We start from the raw sequence: 7,267 nt of genomic DNA, 5'->3' as shown, positions 1-7,267 counted from the left end.
ACCACACCTGGGCAGACCAGCCTTGAGTTTCCTTGTTCATGATTGGATAAAAACAACTTTCAATCACTCGTGATTGGTTGGCAGATCTGTCGCTATTGGTCACCCGCCTCATTTTATTTATATATTCATATTATGATGTATATTCATTTCATGGTTATCCTATGCAGGCTACTACACTATTATTAGGATACCAACCAGGACATCAATGAATTTATAGAGAAAATGAACATTTGCCACATGTTTATGCAAAGAAAGAGCTTTATTAACACACAAACAACAACTACATACAAAGTGAGGATCTGCCCACACTTGGGTAACGGCGGTTTAAAAACTACAGCTCAGTAAACTGTCCGTTTGCCTCCTCGGGGTCGTAGACCGTCACTGGCGCCGTGTTTTCCGAGGCAGGTCTGTTGTGCAGGCGGCTCGTGTCTGTGTGGCGACCGTACAATCCACCCGAGACGCCGCCAACAACGCCGTCCCCTCCGTCCGACGTGAGCTCCACGGTGGCGGAGTTCCACCTCGTCATCAGCCAGCGCACTTTGTCTCGATTCCAGCAGCTGTAAAAACAACAATTAATCAGTACTGTGCGATGCGATGCGTACGGACACAAAACATCGATTAATGCACCTGAAAAAAGTCAGCAAATAAACTCTGACCCTCTTTCTTCTCGCTCGACTCCGCGCTGAATCCTTCGCAGCTTCCGCTCGCAATGAGTGTTCCGCCTGAACCTGAAGCTCCTGCGTCCCGTCTCACAATACGTCTCACAGGCGGCTGGAAAACAATTAAATGAGTGTGATATGAATACAAAAAAAAAATCAAACGCAAGTCACAGTAACATTTAACAAGGAAGGAGAAACAGTGTCACTTACACACAATGACGTCGTCTAAATCTGGACTTTTCCCGGAGCAAATACGAGGTCACCGCCTCATTATGAGGCGAGATTAGTCTGTGAAAACAAAATGTACAGTTATGATCGGTATCTATACGTATATATTTCCTTATAGCGCAGAATGAAAGCATATTCTGTAAATCTGACCCTTGCTCCGGTTCGTAGCGCCTGTAATTCGTCTCGGAGTTGTGAAGACGGCGCAGCGCTTCCTGTAAACGACACGGCAAAGAAAACACACTTTAATAAAGCTGTTTCTGCTCACTTGTAAGGCTACTCGGCTACTCTTAGCTTAGCTTGAGGCTACGCTACTTTTAGCTTAGCTTGCAGTCATCGAACGTATTCTTACCGCTATCGTGGGATCGTGCGCCCGTCTCCTCTTCTTTGAGTCGGTTCCTCTCCTCCGTGGACAGAAACCCGCAGAATCCCGAACGCTCCAGTGGAGCGAACCGCTCGTTGATATCGGCAGTTTGTTGTTGGAGTTGACGAGACAATCCACTGAGATCATCAGCAGCTTCTTCTCGTCTGTCTGCGGACTGGCCGAAAGTTGGTGACCGCGGAGAGGAGTTGAAGGCGAGTTGAGCGCGAGACGTCGTCCAGCCATTATTCACGAAGCAGCAAAAACCAAACAAAGGAACTGGAGATACAGTTCTTCTGAATATAGTAACACACACGTGTCTGTTTGTATGCTCGTCTTGCAAGTACTGCTGTATCAGTCATGCCTATGACCTCACACGTGATTGGACGAGGAGTCTAAGGGTCCTCCAATCACATACGAGGTTATTGTTATACGGAAGGACCAGTATTTTAGAAAGACAAATGGTTGGGACTTTGAAACAGCTGATATGCTTTATGTAAAGCAGTGTTTTGGTGTCAGCGGAACGACTTTCCCTAGAAATCTGTACAGTGGTGCCTCTTTCTCCATTCCACCAGACACTCTAGAGTCTGACAGACATGCAATGTTGACAATGTATCATCACATGTACCCTTGTGTCACTGAGGTTGAATGTTTTGCCATGACATGTAAACGGGTAACATATATGAATGTAACTTACTCAATCGATAGATGCAGAGCAGAAAGGTCAGCATGTGTTCATGCTAAGTGGTGTGGAAACACAACAGTTTTGAGGAACCCGTCCTTGACCCTCTAGCAGAACTACGATCAGCCATTATAAAGCAGTTTATAGTTGTTAATGTTGGGTCAAAGGGTACGGCATTTAAACATGTTCTTGCACACGTTTCCTGGCTTCATCCCCACCCGGACAGACATTTTTATGGAAAGCCAATAGAAGTTTGGGGCTTGCGGGGAACAGACACGTCATACAGCATCACTTCTGCCAGTTGAGCGCATTGCTAGAAGATGTGTGGTTAATACATCCTCTGTGCATTTAAGTAAGACCAAAGAAAAGGTCACTGTAGTCCTGCCACTATGCACTGTAGTTGAGCTCTAGGAGACTGTGATCTCTGCAGACTCCTCATGCTGATTCAAATGTTGTTTGCATGGAATGCTCATTTTACCTTGATTAAAACTCATTTTTAAAGAAGTTATTTTGTGTATCTTTTTCACATAACATTTGCCATTGCTAATGGCGTACACAGTAATCTAGCATATTTGAATTAAATAAATCAATTCAAGCCAAAATGTGAGAGTGTATAATTAGGCTACTGAGCCTGATCTATTTGTACCAGAGATTTTCTTACCTTTTAAAAAAATGTCACCTGGGCTAAAACTCCCTCTGCGACCCTGATTTGCATTTGTTTAGCTCACAGCATTTTCATTTACATGTCAAAGCCTCCCCTAGAATTAGGAGGAGGGGGGTTATGGAGGGACAACTGCCAAGGGAGGCCCACATCAATTTCTGACAATTTACGGCAGTTTTCGGCGTTGCACGCAAATTGCCGCAAACCTGAAATTCCACGACAATTTACAGTGCCGCATACTGCCGAAAATCCCACTTTTCATGCAGTGTTATTAACAGCACGCAGTCCGTAGTTTCATATTTATGAAGTTTTAAGTGAAATATTAAATACGTTGAAATTACGTCTTCGCGTAGACCAAATTTCGGCGACCAGTTCATTAATTATTATGAAAATCTTAACGTTAATATCGTCTATCTTTCAACCTTACGTTACATCATGACACATTTGTCAACAAATTGACGTTTTCTCGCACGTTGATGTTTTATCCCATTTTTAGCCGGTTGAAAAGACGTTGAAATGAGGTCTTAGACGTTCAGACCTCATTTCAACCATATTTCAACCATATTTCAACGTTGAAATTACGTCTTGTGCTCACTGGGACAGCACGCATTCCGTAGTTTCAAATTTATGAAGTTTTAAGTAAAATATTAAATACGTTGAAATTACGTCTTCGCGTAGACCAAATTTCGCCGACCAGTTCATTAATTATTCTGAAAATCTTAACGTTAATATCGTCTATCTTTCAACCTTACGTTACAACATGACACATTTATCAACAAATTTTTTCTCAAACGTTTTCTGGCACGTTGATGTTTCATCCCATTTTTAGACGGTTGAAAAGACGTTGAAATGAGGTCTTAGACGTTCAGACCTCATTTCAACCCGATTTCAACCGTATTTCAACGTTGAAATTACGTCTTGTGCTCACTGGGCTATAGTGGAATGGCCTTCACGTACATACGTTGCTCCAGTCATCTTTTGTAATTGTATTTATGTTAATGAAAACACGCTCCCGCAGTCTATAAATATTATAGCTGGTGTAAAAACCTGTTAAGCAACCCCCTCACCACCCCAAAATGTAAACACGCCCGAGGCCCTGTCCTCGCTAATTTAATATGAGCAGTTAAATGTTAGCTTTCATCACCGTAAAAGCATCCCTTCGCCCATTGTTACGGCCCTGTGTTCCACAGCAGGGCCTTGTATGTGTGTATGTGCATTTTTGTTTGTTAAGGTTGCTTGTGTGTGTGTGCATCTCCCTTCTCTCTAATTGACAGGAGTTACCAGCCCCCACCCCCCCCCCCCTGATTGGCTGAGGACCTCAGGATCGTTAGTGGCTGCACCTGGTTGGAGCTCAAAAGGCCACAGTCTTCAGGCCCCTGGGGGGCCACATGGGTGATACTGGATGGTCAGACCTTTGTTTTGCATTTTGGGGTGGATTAACTGTTCTGTCGGTGTTTTAGTTGTTGTTAGCTGTTTTCATTATTAGTACATCCGTTTTGTTTTCTAACAACCGTGTTCTTCTTTTCCTTTTTTTTGTCCCAGGGGGAAGGGAGCCGTTGTGGCTAGACTAGAGGCCCATGGGCATACATCACCCGCAGTGAGTCTCTGTCTAGGAACACTAGCTTAGACCTGGGCAGACCACCACCTGTATTTTTGGTTAGCGTGCCAAAGCTACGGCACTATATATAGGAACTAGCCTGTGTATTTTTGTTTGTTTCATTGCTTTGGTTCTGCCCAGCCCTTCTCCCTGCAATCCGTGTGATTAGAATAAATAAAGTAATCTAAACACGGTAAAACTCTTGCGTCCTCCTTGCACCACGACCCCCACATGCCCCTTGTAGTGATACACTTGGGTCTTGAGCAGCGGCGTGTCAACGGTCCCCTCCCTTCTAGGGAGCTGGTGCGTAACACCCATATATCCACATTAGGTAGAGATCAAAGCCAGTTCAAGGAAGCAGCGTTAAGTCTTGGTGCCACGGTAATGAGTTTCTTTTTATCCAACACCCGGCTGGCTTTTTCCCCCCCTGAGCCAGCAGTATCTCTGCTGAGTGGGATGGTTCCGGGGTCACCCCCCCGTGCCTCTGATGTGTTCTGACCCCCGCCAGCAAAAAGACGCATACAAATACCAAAACATGCCGCGTTCAATGTTGCACACGTATTATACACACACACACACACACACTGGCAAAACAAATACAAACAGTCGAGGATCTGCTCACTCTTTGGGATGCAAATCTAAAACCGTATGCTCACACAAATGGAAACGTATGCACTCCCTCTTTCGCTCTCACACACACACACACACACACACACATGCACACACACGTGCACCCTCGCTCAGAGTAGAAGAATTAAAGACCTCTGACTCACCCAGCCTCTCCGTCTCTAAGAGCGCAGAGGCTCGGTCCCTGTCATTTCATGACTTTAACAACATGAAATTACAACCCAAATGGGATGTCAGGGGTTAGCAGTGTCTCTAAGAGAAATATGCAAATATATTTCCTCCTATGGACTTGCCCCTATCATGACCTCCCCCAGGAACAAGAAACGGCCCGGTGATTGACGTTTTTACAGCCAAATTAAAGCGTTTTGCAGGCTGCTGAAGGCAGGAGGACAAAGCAGCCGTTCCAAAATTAGTGAGCCATCATCATGACAGAAAGTAGCGGGGACATGGTGTCATCCAGCTACTGCATCGATTAACCCATAAATAGTATATGGCCACTACACCGTGGCTTTCCCGGGCTTACACTGTAAATGGAAGTTATCTCAGCTGTGCATCTGTCTTGCTCTGCGCATTCGAACTTTCATGGGGAAAGCAACCTGGGCAGATGTTGAGCACATTATGGGAAAAACGGGTATAATGCATCCCAGTGAGCACAAGACGTAATTTCAACGTTGAAATATGGTTTAAATCGGGTTGAAATGAAGTCTGAACGTCTCAACGTCTTTTCAACCGGCTAAAAATGGGATGAAACATCAACGTGCCAGAAAACGTCAATTTGTTGATAAATGTGTCATGTTGTAACGTAAGGTTGAAAGATAGACGATATTGTAGGATGTTAGAAACAAATTGACGATCCGGTTCATAAAATTAATAAAAATGCATATAGTGTACACCAGAATACAGCCATGATTCTGAAACTGTGTAATCAATAAAGTAAAGAGAATATTGTAAAACCACTGTAATTCTGCACTGTAATACAATAATATCGATGCAGTTATGATTGTATTTGATGTAATGTAATCAACTGGAATGCATGCATGTAATACTTGCACAACCACTGATATTGACTAAGGATCATTCGAAATCCCGAGTTACATTGAACTCACCAGAAGACCACTCCCAGAGGTGTGGACACTGACTTTCACACCTTTAAGCATTGTTATAAATACCTGTAGGAACCATTGTTCTCGAGTTCACTGGTGGAGGCAGCAGACGGGCACTAGGGATGGTCAAAGGACTGACCTGGGGCCTGTTGGTCGCTGCGACCAGCGGCTCCTCAGCTGAGATGTTCTTTTTACCGCAACACCATCTCCTTTATTAAATACATTTGATTTGAACCTTTTGATCAGCGATGACCTCTGTCCGTCCGGCGTTTCTTCATTTTTGAACACAACAATATTAACGTTAAGATTTTGATAATAATTAATGAACTGGTCGGCGAAATTTGGTCTACGCGAAGACGTAATTTCAACGTATTTAATATTTCACTTAAAACGTCATAAATATGAAACTACGGACTGCGTGCTGTTAATAAGATGCGTTTAAGACATAATAATGCGGGCAGGTTCAAACATTACTTGTAAACACGTAACTCCGCTCACATCTGTAACGCGCATGCGCGAGTTCTTAGACGCCTGCAGAGCTCCGACCGGACGCAGCACGAGGCGAAGTTACGGCAGCAGAGCGACATGAACGGGCTGATAGAACCACGAGTACCGGCTCCACTGCTCTGTAAGTACGGGAGTGTTTGGATGAAGCACACCTGGAACTATAACCGGGTGTTTTACTTGTGCTGCCCACCCGATACAGGAAAGACGGCCCTTTTTGTTAAGCTAGTTAGCGTTAGCGCAGGTAGTTTGCTAGTTAGCATGCTAGCGTGCAGCATGATGACTTGGACCAAAAGTAAATATCCCAGAATATTTTTTGTGTGTTTGGTGTTGCTAATGCGTACCCATAAATATTATTGCATTTCACATTGAAATACGTTTTTAGAGCAATGGGGGCTAAATACAGATTGCAAGGGTGAAGGGCTGAATTCAACAAGTTGTGGTCTGTAAACAAGAGGGCCAACACATAAGTTGGCCGTAAGTTACTTCGTGCTTAAAACATGATACTGTGTAATATACCTGGAAATGTTACTCAAAAAGTGCCATAAGTTGCAGATGAATTGTTATCTTGTTTATAATGTAATAAGTAAACCATCTATAAATGAGGGTTCTAACACACTTGCTGCTGTTATCATTATTATTAGTTTATTACTGTCATCATAAACCCAAATGACCAACTTTGCCTTTGTGCTTTCCCTCCTCACAGGTTTCTGCGGGTGGTGGTTGCATCGGATGGAGGTTACGTCTGATGATGGTTGTCCCTGCACTGGTCCTGCCTTACACCTGGTTTAATAATCCACAATATTTGAATCATTTCTGTCGTAGGAATTGGATGCACTGTACATCTT

At 43.8% G+C, this 7,267-nt stretch overlaps 1 long non-coding RNA gene across 1 annotated transcript; it reads right to left on the bottom strand.

The window, feature by feature from the left end:
* Positions 1 to 240: 240 nt before the first annotated feature.
* LOC144391222 (uncharacterized) lies at positions 241 to 2,385 on the bottom strand. The gene is made up of 5 exons (XR_013455119.1): positions 1,237 to 2,385; positions 1,038 to 1,099; positions 870 to 947; positions 657 to 771; positions 241 to 557 (listed from the first exon to the last, which is right to left on the bottom strand). It is a non-coding gene; the product is annotated as an uncharacterized LOC144391222 (long non-coding RNA).
* Between the last annotated feature and the right edge of the window lie 4,882 nt (positions 2,386 to 7,267).

This window comes from Gasterosteus aculeatus, chromosome Y (assembly GCF_964276395.1).
Source record: "Gasterosteus aculeatus chromosome Y, fGasAcu3.hap1.1, whole genome shotgun sequence".
NCBI lineage: Eukaryota > Metazoa > Chordata > Actinopteri > Perciformes > Gasterosteidae > Gasterosteus > Gasterosteus aculeatus.
This window is presented reverse-complemented; position numbering and strand designations above follow the sequence as displayed.